Source organism: Cebus imitator, unplaced genomic scaffold, assembly GCF_001604975.1.
Source record: "Cebus imitator isolate Cc_AM_T3 unplaced genomic scaffold, Cebus_imitator-1.0 Scaffold97, whole genome shotgun sequence".
Classification (NCBI taxonomy): domain Eukaryota; kingdom Metazoa; phylum Chordata; class Mammalia; order Primates; family Cebidae; genus Cebus; species Cebus imitator.
The window spans coordinates 5,638,759-5,657,601 of NW_016107412.1; the positions used below are offsets into that span (position 1 = coordinate 5,638,759).

The 18,843-nt window shown below is 36.6% G+C and overlaps 1 protein-coding gene across 4 annotated transcripts in view; it reads right to left on the reverse strand.

The window, feature by feature from the left end:
• The window catches only part of SGMS1 (sphingomyelin synthase 1), a 326,877-nt gene that overhangs the window by 140,409 nt on the left and 167,625 nt on the right, over positions 1-18,843 (reverse strand). For all 4 annotated transcript variants that reach the window (XM_017536361.2, XM_037741281.1, XM_017536359.2 and 1 more), the window contains exons 3-4: positions 11,932-11,974; positions 6,339-6,480 (exon numbers count right to left, since the gene is read on the reverse strand). The gene's annotated coding sequence lies outside the window, so the exon portion shown is untranslated. The remainder of the gene's footprint in view (positions 1-6,338; positions 6,481-11,931; positions 11,975-18,843) is intronic.

The following is an 18,843-nucleotide window of genomic DNA, read 5'->3' on the forward strand; positions in this document are numbered from 1 at the left end:
AGGGAGGGTAGGTTGGTTCCCCCCCTTAGATATAAGCAAATCACAGACTTCTAAAAACAAAGCAAAATCTTTAAAGCAGCCAGAAAGAAAGAAAAGATGATCTATTCAAACTAAACTTTGAACATCAAACAGGATTTACATAGGCAAAAAAGAAAAGAAAGAAATTAGTTTTCCAGACAGCAGCTTGAGCAAAAGCACAAAAAAAAGGAGAACAGAAAGTCTAGGTAGAGCTTCAAGTTTGGGCTGGGTAAAAGCAGGGATAAGGCTGGAAATACATGTTGGGGACAGATATGGAGGGCCTCACATGCCGAGCTAAAGAGTCTGGGCTTTATCACTCTGAAGTGAGTAAAGGCTTTTAAGAAGGAAATAGAATTATGAATATAGCACCAGAAAAACTAACCAATCGCTAGATCAGATGCAGAGATACCAAGGGAAAGGCTATTAAAATAGACTAGCCTGTGGTGAAAGGGACCTCACTAGAGTGGTGATAGAGTAGTGAAAAGGAACAAAAAGAAACAGAGAAAAAGGACAACAAAAAGGGGAAAAAATGGGAAAAAAATCAGCGAGGCTTAGTGATCCATTCAACATGGGCCACAATCAGTCTAAGATGCTTACAGTAATCAATCCAAGGTCTCTCTCTTCAATCTTTATGAGCAGCTTATCACAATTTTCCCCTGAATGGACTGAAAATTTCTTTTTATATGCTACAGGCCAGCAATTTATTATTATTTTAAAATTCTGCTTTAACAAACTACTCAAGAAATGAAGTTATCTCAGTTTTTACCATTGAAATCTGGCTCTTGATAAAGCTTAATTGCTATAGAAAACACAATTTTGATGGAGGAAATCTCACCTTTCCTGTGAATTATTTAATGAGAGCATTGGTGAATACAAAAATTCACCCACTTATATGCAGTACAAGAAGTAAATCGCCAACAAGAACATAGGTCCTACATTTTAGACCTGATCTAAAATAGTCTTTCCTACCCGAAAACACTCTGTTGCCCTATTTTCTTTCCAGCATCATATTTGAAATATTGTTTACCTCTCTCTTTATTACTTGTCTTCTTAAAGACCCTGCCGCACCCCTTTTGGACTGTAAATTCCATGACAGATGTAATCTTCTTTGTTTGCCTTGCTCACTATTGTGGTCTAGTACCTAGAACAGTACCAGGCATAAAGTAGAGATATTCAATAGATAAATGAATACCAGAATGAGTGACTATACCCAGGGCTGCAGCACTGCACAATTCCAGGGGTGTCATTCATTCATATCTGGTTGAATGTCACCCCAGTAGTTGCAGCTATATACACAGTTCCTATACAAACAGCTCAGGCCCTACTCAACACCAATGTGTCCTGTTATGTTTGCAAATTGGTCATAATTTATCCCTTAACTGATGGGAAAAACAAGAATTTTCTCTCCAGTTTTCACCTCAAGGTGAAGCTCATTCTTTGAATAACTGAACATATATTAACATTAAGGTCTTCATACATTGATACCCCTGCACCAACTGTCTGGTAAATAAAGCTAAGATTTTTAACTGTGATTAAGAATTCTGGGCACCAATTGTAAATTAGCCATCAAAAACTATTTAGTGAGTTCCTCAGTCTTTGATGGTTAAAATTATCTTTGGGGAAAATTTTTTAGTCAGTCAACTGAGCTGTGGAACAAAAACCACTAAAATTTTTTATTTGGGAGTAGCTGGTTCTGTGATTCACAAATATAAATCTTCAATTTAAGAGAGCCCACCCAAAACGTTTTAAATGAGTCTAGAAATAGATAATGAAGATTTCACAGACTGTCTTGCTGAATTTCATATACCACATCACTCTGATGGAACGATCATCTTCCTACTGGGTGATCCACATCAACAGGAATATAGCAACCAGTCTCCTATGGGCCTTTAATAGGTTATACTTTCCACTACTCACTGCTCTGATCACTAAAAGTTTACTTTCTACCACCAATGCTTGTAAGGCTATCACTCTTTCATCTCTCCTAAACCTAACATTTCTGAGCTGCCTCTATTGAAACCACTATTGTAAAAGCAGTCTAATCTAAGAGAATTCCAATCAGAGGACCTACAGTAAATATCAAACCCAAGAAGGACTGTGTCACTGAAGGAGAATTACAAGCACAATGGAAACTGGGAAGTAATACTGTGTAAACATCTGTTTTCACGTCTTTTTCATCCACCCATAGGATCTACACTGCCCCAGTGATTTTCACAGTCTTTACTCCTTTAAGCAGCAGTCCTTTCTTTCAGCAAAAAATGTGGAAGTTCAATACATAAAACATACAAAGGCAGAGCTGCTGGTTGATGGCACAATAAGGAGGTCAATGGCTTTGTCTTCCTCCCTCACCCCTTACTTACCCACATGACACTATGGAATCCCAAGGGAAATAAGGAACCCTGTCTGAAAAGTAATGGTTTAGTGAGGATGATAATGATTTAACCTAATATAGTCTTTAAGAGAACAGTAAATACTAATAAGTCATAGTCTTAGCTGCATAGGAGTCTTTTCTGAGTAGAGGGCTTTTGCTAAATGTTTACACATTTCAGTTGTAATCAGCTTCTCAATTTGATAACTTTAATACCTAGCAGCACAAATCTCTTTGGTTTCAGGAAAAGTTACAGTAGTACTACATTATGCATGTCTCTCCAACCACATTCATGACATCTGTGGTTTCCTCAGGTAAGTGTAGATGCTGAGCTAGGGTCTGGCCCATGTGAAATATTTAGGAGAAGAAAAAAGGTTTAGTTAAGTAGTAAATCAACTAAGAGAGCCAAATCACCTGCAAATCAGGATTTGAGAGATTTTATCTAAGTATGAAAATACCGAAGTTATTTGTCACAGACGAGCCACCTCAAAGAAATAAAAATGGGGTTTCCAAGTTTCCCAGTCAAAAGAGAATTTTCCTGTTCTACAGTCATGCACAGCATTTGTAGTGGGAAACTTCAGGTCAGGTTCATTGCATGATGTGACAGGGAATGTGATCAAAACTGGGTTTTCTCATCATATCCTAAACCATCATTAGTTATTTTATAAGATTATGAAAACTAGTGGCAATTACATTATTGTTTTTTAGAGAGGTTTTAACTAAAATGAATCAGGTTTACCAATAGAATGGATTCACTTATGCTATTACCCAAAGAGAGTACTTATAGCCACTGAAAGTATGTTGTAAAAGAACATTTAAGCACATAGGAAAAATGCTGCAATTATACTAGGTAAAAATGGATATAGAACACTATGATTTTAAGTTTGCATTTTTAAAAAGACATACATATTCATAGAAATAAAAACTGGAAGCATCTTTACCAAAATATTATCAATGGCTATATCTGAGTGGTAGTCTTTATTCTGTTGTTTAAACTTTTCAATATTTACCAAATTTTCTTTTTTTCCTTTTTGTTCAGACTTAAACAAATGTCTTTTATCTTTTTCTTCTTTTCTAGCTTTATCTTAGCTTCAGGAGAGTCATTTGCAGGTTTGTTATATGGGTAAGTTGCGTGTTGCTGAGGTTTGGTGTACGAAGGATCCCATCACCAGGGTAGTAAGGACAGTACCCAACAGCCTTCCAGTCCATGCCTCCCCCAACCTCTCTCTCAAGCATTCACCACTGTCCACTGTTCCCATCTTTATGTATTCAATGTTTAGCTCCCACTTATAAGTGAGAACATGTGCTTTTTGGTTTTCTGTTCCTGTGTTAGTTTGTTTCAAATAATGGTCTCCAGGTGCATCCACGTTACTGCAAAGGACATGATTTCATTCTTTTTTATGGCTGTGGAATATTCATCAAACTTTGTATGCAGAATCAGGAAAAGACACTTAAAAGCAGAAAGAAATTTTATTTTCTGAAACAAAATGGTGTACCTAATATTCTGAGATTTTCTGTCCTCAACTGTGTGATTGTGTGGCCCAATTCCAGTCCCAACTTGCTTTGGAAGAAACAGCTGCCCATGCAACCACTAAGGTGAGCAACCATAACTGCTGCTAGCAGCATAGTCAGCACTAGGTATGAAATGACATGCAGCCCAAGCAAACACATCCAGTTCTCAAGAGTGGCTTAGGGCATCATTCACCAGAATTGCCACCATCCTGATAAAACCTCGTTGATGAACAACACCAAGCCCATCTAGAAGCTTTTGCTTCTGTGAGGATGAGGTTAATTTAGCTGTTTAGGACTGCCTTTGTATGAATGCTAAACATAAGAAAATTCTTAGACATGTTTATGATCTACATGTCACCAATGTGTATAATCAGCAAGGCAACGTAATTCTTAGGAACGCTGCCAGTGAAAAATAGATCTAGGTTCAATTCTGGCTCTGCCATGAGCTTGGGTAAGTTTAATAATTTTATAAACCTCAGTGTATTCATCTTTCAGTGAGGTTGGCCACATCTATCTTTCAGGGTTTTTATGATGATTTAAAGTGTTTTTCAGCATGTACATCTACTAATTTAATGAGAATATTCTAGAAGCCTAAATATATAGACATTTCAAATCACTTAGCCCATTATTGAAAAAAAATCAGATACCATATATTGTTAAACTTCCTTAAACTTAAAACCTATATCCTTCTGTATAGGGCAACTTCCCAGCTACACACACTGAAAGTGGTCACTGAGCCAAAACTAAGTACTTGAATAGATGTTCTATATTTTAAAGAATTCAGATTCTAAAACAAGTTTGTGAACTATAGGAGAATATTTCTGGCAAAATCTTATCCTTCTTCTATGACATCTTCAATAACTCTGTACTAGTAGGATCATATTAGAAATATAAAAGTCCACTTCTGTCTCCCATGCTAGACTCATAATCGACTCAGAAAACATAGAATCAGTAAAGACATCAGAGCCTATGTGAGAAAGGGGGAATATTTTAATAATGTCTCATACCATAATATATTCTCAGTGATATTATAAAAATAATAAATGTTGAAAATATTTAACTTTAATGATTCAAATTAAGTGTTATAATTATTAACCCAATAAAATGCCATGAAATGGGGAAAAAGTAGCAAAAGCTGAAAAAAGTAGAGAAGATGAAAATTACACAAGAATTTTTTTTTTTTTTTTAGATGAAGTTTCGCTCTTGTTGCCCAAGCTAGAGTGCAGTGGGGATATCTCAGCTCACTACAACCTCTGCCTTTCAGTTCAAGTGATTCTCCTGCCTCAACCCTCTGAGTAGCTGGCACTATAGGCACATGCCACCACACCCAGCTAATTTTTGTATTTTTAGTAGAGACGGGGTCCCACCATGTTGGCCAAGCTGGTCTCAAAGCCCTGACCTCAGGGGATCTCCCCTCCTTGGCCTCCCAAAGTGCTGGGATTACAGGGATGAGACACCACACTCAGCCAAATAAGGATATTTTTACAACTCTGCTTCAAAATGGGAATACAGCTGGGCATACTATTTCTACAGTATACAAGTTAAGACAAACAGACCCAATGATGAATCCCATTCCTGCCACTTACTCTCTGGGAAATAGCAGGCCAGCTGTTTAACTACTGGGAACCTTATTTCCTCATCTGCAAAATGGGACTTGCTTAATGCTTTAATGATGGGTGACAAACACACGTAAAACACTCAGTACAAGGTACATTTATAGTGTTCTTCATTAGCAGATGGAAAAAAACTACAAAAATCCTAAAGGATCAAGGTAACATATGACAATGACATAGGCTATGCCTTACGTAGAGAGCCAGTGCATCCAAAGCCAGACATCCACCAAAGGTCACAGGATATGAAATAATGGGTGTCCCTGACCTTGATGATACGTTGTTGAGGAGATAAAAATTAAAGGCTAAAATCAAGAAAATGAGGTAAACATTTAACAGGGGTCTTGGAGAAAAGGAGGTCAAAGTAAATGACTAAGAGGAAACCAGTCAATCTGATACAACCACATCCAATCAGATATGGCCTTGATGATGTGCAGGAAAAAGTAAAGCCAGTAAGAATCAGCTGGTTTATGGGGCACATTTGCTGAGCTTTGATATTGACTGCTCTACTCCCAGGAAAAAAGAAAACGAGGTCTTCAACTAGAAATTTGCTATCACTTTCATGTGACAAGAGTTTAATGTCATTGAGTCGCTGGGAAGGACATTAGAGGGGCTGAATCAGAGTTCATCAAAGAGTGATGAACAGTGATAACCCACCACACAGTCAAGGTTACAGAATGACAGACACCAGAAATTTCAGGCCTGAAAATTCTGCCCTATTATCAGTGGGATTCAAGAGAAGAGCTCATTCCCTGAGAATGACTCCGCTTGACTGAGTAGAGCAGAGTGGGCCACATCAGGTTCAATCCAAGTTCTCTGTTAATACATACCTCCAACAGCTACTGTTTTGCATGTATTGATAGGTTTCTTTAAAAGTATTCTTGAGTATACTTGCTGAGGCAGGGTCTTGTCTTCTATTTCATGTTTCCCAACCAGACACTTTTGGGCATCCCAAAGAACTCAATGGTGTGCCTGGAACAGAGAAGCAGTTTCAGCTTAACTACTTCAAAATGGAATCACAAAATTCTAAAGCTGAGAGAGATCATATAAATTCAGTGCAGCTCACCATAAATAAAAGGATTAAAGTACTTATAAACTTGGAAACAAAGAATTCATAATGAACATTTCCTACCTCCTCCCACTTTTTTCTTTCTTTCTAGCTTTTTAATTTTTGTATTTTTATAGTACTATAATATATACATATAGCATCAAGCTTACTCCATCATAAAAGTTAAGTCTTTAGCCCTATAACTATAAAAAGGTGTTTCTCCTTTTATATATTTATCTACTATTTCAGTTGCCAATAAATAATTGATTATCACAAGTTAACTATAAGTTTGAAGCTGAAGCTTCAAACTGAAAACAAATGTAACTACTGAGTTATCATCTTTACAAGTTGACTTATAAAAATGTCATCATCTCTCTGGGCCCAAAATACGACTCTCATAAGTAACAGCTTTTATATTTATATATGTGTAAATGGTACACATTTCCTGGTAGCATAATCAGGAAGCTAGAGATAGTGTTTTGTATTAGATAAAGAACTAAGAGGGTAATTCATTTAGTGCCTCATTCGTAGGAATTTGTACTTACATGTGAAAGAATACGAAATCTAATGTAGCTAGAAAGGTAGTATGTTTTAGTTTTATCATATTTAATTTAATCTGTAACATTTTATTTTTTCCTGTGATAATCTATAAGAAGCAGACTCTCAACCCTTTTTTTAGGATAATGTAAGCTTTACAGTATTGAGTATTTGATGAAAACTAAGCCTGTTCCATTCCTCCCCACTTAAATTTCAGAATAATCATTAACTCCTTAAAGCTATCCCTGGACCCCAGGTTAAAAATTAAAAGGAAGAAATAAATAAATAAGGAATAAATACAATAAAAAGGAAGCAAAGAAATAGAAACAATTATTTCTAGAGGTTAGATGTCACAACAGGAAATAGGAGACACCATTTTTTAAAGTCCTTTTAAATATTATTTTAAAGGGCAAGACAGATGTTGGGGTTATAGATGGCCAATGGAATAGGCCTGTTTATCTCTGCTTCCCTCCCATCAAAATGCTAGTAAAGAGGAAAACATTTATAAATCCATAAAGACAAAGGGAATAGAAAACTATTATTAGAGCAAACAATAGGCATCACTGATGTCTGGAAAGCAAAGATGACTGTAGAGTCAAGCAGAACCAGTGGGAACCTCCCTGCCCGTGAAGCAAAGAGCCGGCTGACTGTGACAGAAATGCTTAGGAAATGATGGAGCTTCCAGTTCCTCAGAAGGGGAGTGGAAAGGGCTGAAAAGAAGGGGGTGGTGAAGTGTGTATCAAAAAAAAAAGATCCTTGCCCTGCACCATAAAGTTAACTCAAAATGGACTAAACACCTAAAAGTAAGACCTGAAACTATACAATTCCTAGAAAGAAAAAAAAAAAAAAAAANAAAAAACATAGAGGAAAAGCTTCATGACACTGGAGTTGGCAATGACTTTTTGGATATGACACCAAAAGCACAGGTGAAAAACACAAAATAAGCAAATGGGTCTACATCAAACTTAAAAACTAAAGGAAGCAATCAACAGAGTGAAAGGGCAACCCACAGAAATTATCTGTAAACCATATATCTAACAAGGTGTTAATATCCAGAATACCTAAAGAATACCCACAATTCAACAACAAAAAGCCAAATAATAACTAAAAATTGGCAAAGGACTTGAATGGACATTTCTCCAAAGAAGATATACAAATGATAACAAGCACATGAAAAGATATTCAACATCCCTAATCATCAGGAAAACGCAAATCAAAACCACAATAAGATATCATCTCACACCCATTAGAATGGTCACTATTAAAAAAAAAAAAGAAAATAGCAAGTGTTGGCAAAGATGTGGAGAAACTGATTGGAATATTTGTACACTGTTGGTGGAAATGTCCAATGGTACAGCCACTATGGAATATAGTCTGGTAGTTCCTCAAAACATTAAAAATAGAACTACTGTATGATACAGCAAGCTAACTTCTGGTATGCATCTGACAGAATTGAAAGCAGGATCTTAAAGAGATATTTGCACACCCTGTTCACTTCAGCATTACTCACAATAGCCAAGTAGATGCAACCTATATATCCAATGGCAAGTGAATAAAGAAAACATGGTATATACATACAACGGAATATTATTCAACCTTAAAAAGAAGGAAATCCTCTTCTATGGTGCAACATGGATGAGCCCTGATGAGATTATACAAAGTAAAACAAGCCAGTCACAAAAAGACAAATATTACATGATTCCACTTATATGAGGTATCTAAAGTAGCCAAAGTTACAGAAACAGAAGGTGATTCATAGCTGCCAGAGGCTAGACAGGCAGGATAAAGGGGTGTTGATGTTCAATGGGCATAGAGTTTCAGTTTTGCAACATAAAAATGTTCTAGAGAGTTTTTGTACAACAATGTGCACATAGTTAACACTACTCTATACTTAAAAATGGTTATATTTTATGTTATGTGTTTTTTATCACAATAAAAAAAATCAGAGACTATCCTGGATTATTGAATGGGTCTAATGTAATCACAAGGGTCTTTAAAAGTGGAAGTGGTAGACTGAAGAGGAAGTCAGAGTAATACAATGTGAGGCTTGACCCACCATTGCTGATGTTAAAGATGGAAAGTGACCAGAAGCCAAAGAATGCAGCCAGCAGCTAGAACCAAAAAAAAAAAAAAAAGCGGATGTGGGGGAAAGGGACTCTCCCCTAGAGAAAAGTGGATATGGTAGACAGAAGAGGAAGTCAGAGTAAAGCAATGTGAGACTATTCGACCCATCGTTGCTGACTTTAAAGATGGAAAGGGACCAGGAGCCAAGGAATACAGCCAGCAGCTAGAAGTTTAAAAAAAAAAAAAAAAAAAAAAAAGAGTGTAGCCTATGTACACCTGTTTTGTTTCATTTTTGTTTTGTTTTGATATAGGTTCTCATGGGTCTCACTTTGTCTCCCAGGCTAGAGTGCGGTGGCACAATCCCTGCTCACTGCGACCTCCACCTCCAGGGCTCAAGTGATTCACATGCCTCAGCCTCCTGAGTAGCTGGGACTACAGATGTCTAATACCACACCTGGCTAATTTTTGTATTTTTTTGTAGAGACAGAGTTTCACCATGTTGGCCAGGCTGGTCTCAAACTCCTGACCTTAAGTGATCCACCCACCTTGGGCTCCCAAAGTACTGGGTTTACAGGCATGAGCCACTGCTCCCAGCCTATTGATCTCAGCCCAGTGAAATATGCATGAGACTTTTGACCTACAGAACTGTAAAATGATAAATTTGTGTGGAAGAAAGAAGGGGAGGAGGAAGAAAAGAAGGGAGGGAGGGAGGGAGTTAGAACCCCAGATCCTCTCCCTCACCTGGTAGAGCCAACTAAACCATCCCTACTCTTATAAGAAGAAGAGAAAATGATATGGCAAGACTTCAAACTCAGACTCCAGGTAAGGCTGAAACGAAGGCACTGGATCTAAGCATTCACAGGCTTGGATGGTGAGACCTCTGGCTCCCTTCCTCCTCACTCATCTGAGGTGCCCCTAAATCCTCACAGGTAGGCTTATACCCCACAAAAAAAAAAAAAAAAAAAAAAAAAAAAAAAAAAAAAAAAAAAAAAAAAAAAAAAAAAAAAGAACAAACAATTCCTTTTTGGAGAAACTGAAAGTCCAAGGAAAAAAATCTGCAGATTTTGATATGTGATAATTACCCACTGAAATGACCAGGCCTCTGCCCAAAGACCTTATAGTGAAGCCAACCAGGTAACAAATTTTCAGTCCGTTTTTTATTGTCTCACTCTTAACAGACAGCTAAATCCCTAGCAATCATTTGGGAAGTGACTTTAACATTAAAATCAGGGATCATAACAAGAAGATAAAGGGAACGCAAAGGAAAATGAGCAAAGAACAGGATAAAACAGTAAAATAATTCAATTCATATTCTCAAAAAAATGAGAAAATATTGCATCTACGAAATAAAAACAGGATCCTAATTTTAAAAACAAAATATCCATAGATCCCCAAAATTAAATTTAAAATTACAAACCTACTAGTAGAAATTAAAAATTCAATTGATACTAAGAAAACCTCTCAGAAAGTACAAGAAAAACACGAAGAGATGGAAAATAGGTAAGAGTAAGACTTAAGAAAATTAGAGGATCAAATTAGTAGGTGCAAATACCCAACTAACAGACCAGGAGAAAAGAAAGAATGGGGAGGAAAATCAAAGAAATAGTACAAGAAAATTTACAAATTGATGGGCATTAGTTTCCAAGCTGAGAGGACCATGAACATCAAAACAGCAAAAAAATCCCAATATAAAATTTCAGAATTCTGGGGATAAAGAAAAGCATTAAATATTTTCTAGAGACAAAAAACAGTTCACAAACAACGAGCTGGGAGGCAGAATGGCTTGAGACATCACAACTTATATCATAGAGCTCAGCCACAAAAAATTATAGTCATAATAAAGTAAACATTAATATTTATCTAAATACAGATAGTAATAATGACTGCATCAAGAAAATAGAGAGACAGGAAAAGCAGGTATGTAGTAAGGGTAAAGGGTGGTCTATGAGACAGAACTCCGCAGCAGGAAATCAATATATAAGTCTAACATTTTAAAAGGAATAAATGGCACTTAGAGCATACAATGCATTGTTTAGAAATAGGTAGACGAATACCAGAAAATACAACTAAAAGGACTGAATAGGGCTATCTTTAGGCAAAGGGGCAATAAGAGTATAAAAAGAACAAAGAAGAGCTATTATAGTACTATTTGAATTCTTAAACAATGTACATGCAATTACTTCTAAACAAATAAAATTTAAAAATGAAAGGAAAGAAAGAAGGAAGGAAAGGAGGGAGGGAAGGAGAAAGACCTAAGAAAGTTCTACAAATCGTTACACAGCAGAGATCTTAAATGTTCATCTACACAGAAAGAATGAAAACAGCAACTGTCCTAACATTATGCAAATGATAATTTGTGGCTTGGAATAAAAATGCCAAATATAATGCCATACATAGACTCCAAAAGTGCTATACTGCAAACACCTAAAATAACATGCTGTGAAAATTAATACTGAATGCTTCAAAAATGTGACTCAAATAATGAAGACACTGATGTCAGATATGTATGTAAAGAGTTGGAAGAAAATTATTCTGAGGTAGAAAAAAGCATTAGTTATAATATTCCATTTTGTATAAATATATAATTATTCAAATTATGTGTGTAACTAAATTAATTAAATGGTACTATGTATTTGGCTATTTTATCCATATCCCCAAAACATTCTTCATATATTCCAATTGCCCACAAAAATTGTTTGTTTAGATCCTCTCATTTGGAGAACACAGAAAATATAAACTAAGCATAAAAGGTAAATAATTAAAAATCCATTTACCTGAATCATGCTGTTATTTTTCTTCATCAGTCTTCCTTCCAACCTAGAGGAAAGTAATATGAAATTAAAGAACATTCTTTGTGCAATGAGCTGCTTATAAAAAAAACAAAAAACAAAAAAAACACTAAAATCCAAGTTAACTATTATTTACTTCTTATGTATCCATAGAAAAAAGCATTCTTTCCCCAATTCCCAACTAATTTCTAGCTGTCATGGTATTCAGAGTAAGCTTCTATTAGACAAAGCCAAGCAAAAGCAAGCAAGAAAATCCAGTGCCAATAAAAAAAAAAAAAAAAAAAAAAAAAAAAAAGTGCAAAAAAAAAAAAAAAAAAAAACACACAAAAAAAATAAATTGCACACCAAATGCATCTGATGGTATAACATGAGTTTTAAAACCATATACTTTTATAAATATCTCCTCTCCATTTAGGTAAATAAATGCTAACTGACTAAAAAAAGATAAAGAAAAAAATAAAGAAGCAAGAAAGCACATTATTCAAACCAAAATAATTACCACTCTGGGGTAAATTTCATTTTTACCAAAATGCAATCAATAGCAAGTTAAGTGGAACAACCACAGACCACATACATAAGTGTATGATCAAACAGTTTATAAATAACTCTAACCCACATCACCCTAAAGGCTTAAAAATGCTTCCTCATTTTATTTCATGAAGGACTTTCTCAACTAAAAATGAAATCTGACCCTTTGTAAGTAAAATATACATGTGAATTAGGGTACCTGCAGAAAGGAGAAAAGATAACTTTTTAAAAAATTAGTAAGCCCAGAAATCTTGGGTGGCTTAATAAATTTTCTTAAAGTGAATACCACTCTCCCAAGAGGTCAACACTGCCCTGCCTTCAAATAGCACACATTAGTTTTGCCTGTTGGGTTAGGTGTAATTATTTAGGAATTTGTCTGGGAGTCTAAGGATCCCTGTATCTAGACAAAAATAAAATGTTTTAAGGAAAGGGGAGCAAGTAATGGCTGATTGCAAAGTGGTATTATTTCAGAAAGATGTTAACATGTCTGAGGAAAAGGTTTTGGCTGGTTGGCTGATTGTTTGAGGTCAACCTTCAAGTTCTCCAGATACCATAGGATGGAGAAGCAGTTTATGACAGAAATAGAAGGGTAAGGGGCCTTCCTGTTGTCCAGATGAATGGACTGCTGGAAATAAGATGGGAGAAGGCAGGAGCAGAGGTGAAAGAAGGGAGTGGAAGGAAAGGTGGCCTCCTTTCTATAGGTACAGAAACACCTATAAAGATAGTAACCAAGCTAGACTGTGCTAGAAGCCAGACAAAATTTCTAATGCATGATCTGGCTTAATCTTCCAATTCCTATGAAGACTGTTTTGCTATCCCCAGTTGACTGATACCAATACTGAGTCTCAAATCAGCAATATGGTGTCTGATGTAAATAGTTAGTAGGTGAAATAAAGCTATTCCTCTTTACAGCTTGAATGCAGAGCTAGATTCACCATCAACAAAATGATATTCACAAAAATGAAGCCTTATAATTAGATACAGAATATGCTGTTTTGCCCCTGCCCATAAATCATTTAAAGGAAAGCAATCAAGTTATTCAGGACCCAAGAAGTCTTCTGAATTACCAGAAAGTGGAATAGTTTTGTCACTTGTAATGTAGGCCCACGTATCTTTTTGTACCTCAAAGAAGTTTCAAAGTAAACTCTTACATTTCATAAGGTATAATTTTCTGACATGTTAACTGGTTTTATGGCACTGTGTGCTTTCCCATTGTAACTGGAGAAATCAGAACACAGTGTCCCTCAGAGATAGCCACAGATGCAAAGAGGAAAACTATCACCAGATAATTATTGAAGAACCCATGACAGTGTCACCTTCAAATGGCATGCCATACCTGCATGAATATTTAATTTCTATCACAAGTACTTTCAAAATGCAGGGGCCAAAATGGGAACATGGTTGAAAAAGGGAAGTTTCCATTCTGCCATTTGACAGGAAGAAAATAAAATATTTACTTTCTTTTTGTTTTTCTGAGATGGAGTCTTGCATTGTCGCCCAGTCTGTAGTGCAGTGGCGTGATCTCAGCTCACTGTAATCTCTGCCTCCTGCATTCAAGCAATTCTCCTGCCTCAGCCTCCCAAGTAGCTGGGACTATAGTTGTGCGCCACCATGCTCAGCTAATTTTTTTTTTTTTTTTTTGGTTTCACCATGTTGGCCAGGATGGTCTCCATCTCCTGATCTCGTGATTCGCCTGCCTCAGCCTCCCAAAGTGCTGGGATTACAGGCGTGAGCCACTGCGCCCAGCCAAAATATCTACTTTCTAAGGAAATATGTAATATATTAAAGACATGTAGCTAAAAAGATCTTCCTACATCCTCACTGGTAAACAAAAAGTAACATTGCAGTGACAATAAATGATTGTCAGACATCATGGTATGCCTTTACACTTAAGTCCACAAGAACCCTATGTGTGTGTGTTAGGTGAGAGGTGGAGGGTGAAGGGCTTAGAACCCCCAACTTAACCAGATGAAGACATTAGGCTCAGAGGTTATGTTGTAACTTGTCCAGGTTGCAAACTTGTCCAAGGTCAAACTTCGAGGAAATGGTAAAGAGTTCCAAATTACATGTCAGATACTTTTAGGCTATTGTGTTGACCATAATGGTTCTGCCTTAATGATGAATACACTTGAATCTGTTTTTCAGTAAAAATCTTCTAGTGATGCATTGGCCATTTTCCAGTTTCAAATTGCTTTTTCTATCTTCCCAAATAAAGGATCTTGATACTCCTTCCACCTGTAAGATGGAGTAAGTATTCTGTCGGTGAGTGGCTTGAGAAGGTCTAGACGGACTCATTTTAGGAGAGCTGCTAAAGCCTCGGAGAGCATCCTAGTGATCTTCATTTTATGGGATCTAGAACATGGGTAATGCATAGTAAAAGCTGCAGGTTTGATTTTTCAGTGGACACATGCCACGAAGATACAATGCAAAAAGTTATTTCTAGAACTATATGAATAAGCAAGTTAACGCATACCATGCAGAGTAAATCATCGAAGAAAAAAAATTACCCAAATTATACTTAAAAGGCTGTGGTGGCTCTAAACTTTCAGTTTAGGATTGAGCAAAGTATGGCACGAGTGTTTGTAGACATTAACCTAATGACATTCAGAATACTGGTGGTCGAGGGGAGTGTGGTACAGAATAAGGTACGCTTCCCCTACCAGAATTATTCAATAATTCTAGTATAGCAAAACTCAAACTCCTATATGTTTACTACTGGTGGCTTCCTCTCAAGAAAAACACACTGAAGTAGGAGAAGGTTCAAAGGGTAAAAAAGAATAGGCTTAAGAACCAAGGTTGTGGAAAGTAAAGATTAAAGTTCACAAAATTCTGCAAGGCATTAGTAAGCCCCCACTTTACAAGATTACATTTGTAGGGCCAACCCTTTCAAAACTTATTACTTCCTCTCAGTTCAAGGAGGGCAGTGGTTTCATCCTGGGGCCAATCTTATTGATCAATAGGCAGTGGCTCCCCAGAAGCAACACTGGAAGACAGTACCCAAATTAACTGCCATTGTTCACTATGGACACACAATATGAAAATTGCAGCAGGCATGCTTCATTTTTGGCGGCCCTGACCCACACCCTATTATTACAGTTCAGTTGTTGATTCTCAGGGGAAAGATGGTGTGTAGTAAGAATAATATAGAGAGATCAAGAAGAGCACTTCATTAAAACTGCATTTTATTAGAATAGTAAAAAACACTGAAAACTTTCTCAATCTTACTCATAAACAGCATGTTTTGCAAATTAGAGCTTGCCTTAAGAGAATACAAAATCCAAAGTAGAAAGTTAGTTCTTCCTTCCTTTATACAAAGTTAGTGTTTTCCTCTTTTAATATCAAACTCTCAATAAACAGAGTTTAACTGAACCTTTGCTTCCTTTCTTCTGCTTAGAGGAGAACCTTTACTATCTCTCACACAGGATCCTGCAGCTGCTGAAAAGCCCCAGGCATGGTCTTTAGCTTTGGTGACTGGAGGTTGCAAGTCTCTTGCTGGAGTAACCCTCAAGGCTTCTTCCTGCCAGCAGATGGTATCACTGGTGTCAGCTCTCTTCACAAGCGAGGACTTTCCACTACACTTAAGGAAAGAGTTAATCTTCCCTTCTCTACACTATATTCTTATCTTTACTAGATTAAAAGAGTAACACAAAGGGTATAAAGCCCTTCCTCAAACTTTGTCTCAATTTAAAGCCAAACTTGATTCTCTTAAGTTACAGAGCTCCTCTTTCCGAACTGCTGGCTAAGGTGTAAAAGAAAACATAAAAAATAAAAAACACCATCCATTAACTACCCTGGAAGTTCAGCAACTTCCAAACTGGCCTCTCAGACCAGTTTCCCTTTTCCTGTAAAACGAATGTGAATAGAGTTTAAAAGAACAGGTTGACCTAGGAGGAAAGAACAGACTTATACATTACAATCTACTAGAAATGTGGGAGCTGAATGAGCGATTTAATGAGTGGTAATAATTCCAAAGAAATACACCACAGGCCCTTAAGGAGGTAGTTACTAAAAAAGATGATAAAGAGTGAAAGCAACTATGCTCCAGGTAATGGTGAGATAAGTTCATGGGAACAAAGCAAAACTGGTTAAAGTATGGAAACTAATCCAGTTTTAAGCATGACCTCAAGGCAAACAACAGCTCCTCCCTGCTTCCCAGAGTGACCAAGTGCCTTCACTTAATGCTGCCAAAAAGAGGTACTTTGTCCCTTCATTTGATAAACATTTATTGAGCATGAAGGTGGGATTCTATAGAGATGAAAGGGCAGGTTTCCTGATGGAACTCTGTTTAGCAAAGAGAAAAAAAAAACAACTAAACCAGTATTTACATTTTTATGTGGTACCACGGAGTCACAACACAGAGCTAAAGCACAACATCAACCAACACAACCACTTCCCTGATAGGGGCCAGACACAATCCTGATACTTTTAGGTGACTCATTTGAATCTTTGAAACAAGCCTATGAGACTGGCAAACACTCTTCCTGGTTTACTGGTGGAATTAGTGTGTATGAGATACAAAATGGATCTTTCAAATAAAAAGAGTTTATTCAAATTAAATCTTCAAATAATGCCTCCCTTTCCAAATACAAATCACAGTGCTTATTTTACTTTCTGCAGGTTGCCCAGTAGTGTCTGAGGTTCCTAGAACTCTTACTGAGAAATTCATAAATTGAAGAAATTATTTCCTAACATCACAGGACTTATCAAGGGCCAAGTCAGTAATGCCCTCCTCCAGTAGAGCATTACTAAAAACAAACAAAATGAGAAGAGTTTTGTTTGTTTTTAAATTCTTACCCATACATGTACCAAAATAATCTTCTATATTATTTAATCCTAGCTTCTTCGAGGGTAAGAGTCACACCATGTCTGTGCTTAGTGACCTCTCAGTACCTAAGACAGACATTGGTTAGCACTCAGTAAAATCATATCATATTTATGTTACCAATTAAATCAAATCAATCTTCTCAGTTATTGTCAAGACCACTTTTACTTTCTATATTTAGTCATTATTTTATTTTATTTTTATCTGACAAATAATTTCATGTCTTTATGGACTATAATGTGATGTACTTTTATATATGTTTACAATGTGGAAAGATTACGTCAGGCTAACAAATCTATTACCTTACATACTGACTTTTTGTGGTGAAAACATATAAAATCTATTATTTTAGCAATTTTAAAATCTACGATGCATTATTATTTATTAATATTACAGTCATCATTCCTTACAGATTTCTTGAGCTTATTTCACTGATTTATGTTAAAGATGTATCCTGTGACCAACATCTCCCTCTCCCCTCTTCACCATAACCATCCCAGCCTCTGGTAACCACCATTCTACTCTCTACTTCTGTGAGTTTGACTTTTCAAGAATGTACATATATGTATGTGAGATCATGCAGTAATATAATGTCCCCCAGGTTCATCCATGTTGTTGCAAATGACAGAATTATCCCTACCCTGCTCCCCCTTTCTAAAGGCTGAACAGTATTCCATAGTGTGTATATGCCACATTTCCTTTATCTATTCATCTGATAATGGACACTTAGGTTGTTTCCATATCTGAGCTATTGTAAATAGTGACGCAATAAACATGGGAGTGCACATATCTCTTTTGCATTCAGATCAAATTTCTTTGGATACATTCTCAGAAGTGAGATTACTGAATCATATGGTAATTCTATTTTTAGTTTCCTGACAATCTCCATACTGGTTTCCACAATGGCTGTATTAATTCCCACCAAAAGTGTACAGGGGTTCCCATTTCTCCACACTAGTTATTATTTTCAAGACTAGATTACTGTCCACCCTCAAAAGAGTTATTCATTGCTAGGCATTTGCTCTCGCAGTTCCCTGAAATGCCCTTCCTCTATCCTGCTCCCCACACTGTAATCCATTCCTATCACCTGGCTTCAAAAGAACAATGGAAATATGATCCAATAAAATCTGGATTAGGAATTAGGCAATTACCACCATACTGTATTGGAATATAGTATAATTTCCATTAAGACCATCTTCATACTGTCATATTCCACTACCAAAATGTTTAACTGAAGTAGGACTTAAAACTGTTAATGCTTAAGAAAAAAAAAAAAAACGTTCTCTATTCTATGTTTAACCTACTGTAGTCCAAGAAGCCTCTGTCTGAAACAGTGACATTCTCTCCCTAACTAGTCAGGAAGTCCCACAAGCATGGGTTATGTGATATCCCAAGCATAAAGTACCTAATCCAGCAATTTAATAAATATTTTTAAAACTAGCCGGGCACGGTGGCTCACGCCTGTAATCCCAGCACTTTGGGAGGCCGAGGTGGGTGGATCACAAGGTCAAGAGATCGAGACCATCCTGGTCAACATGGTGAAACCC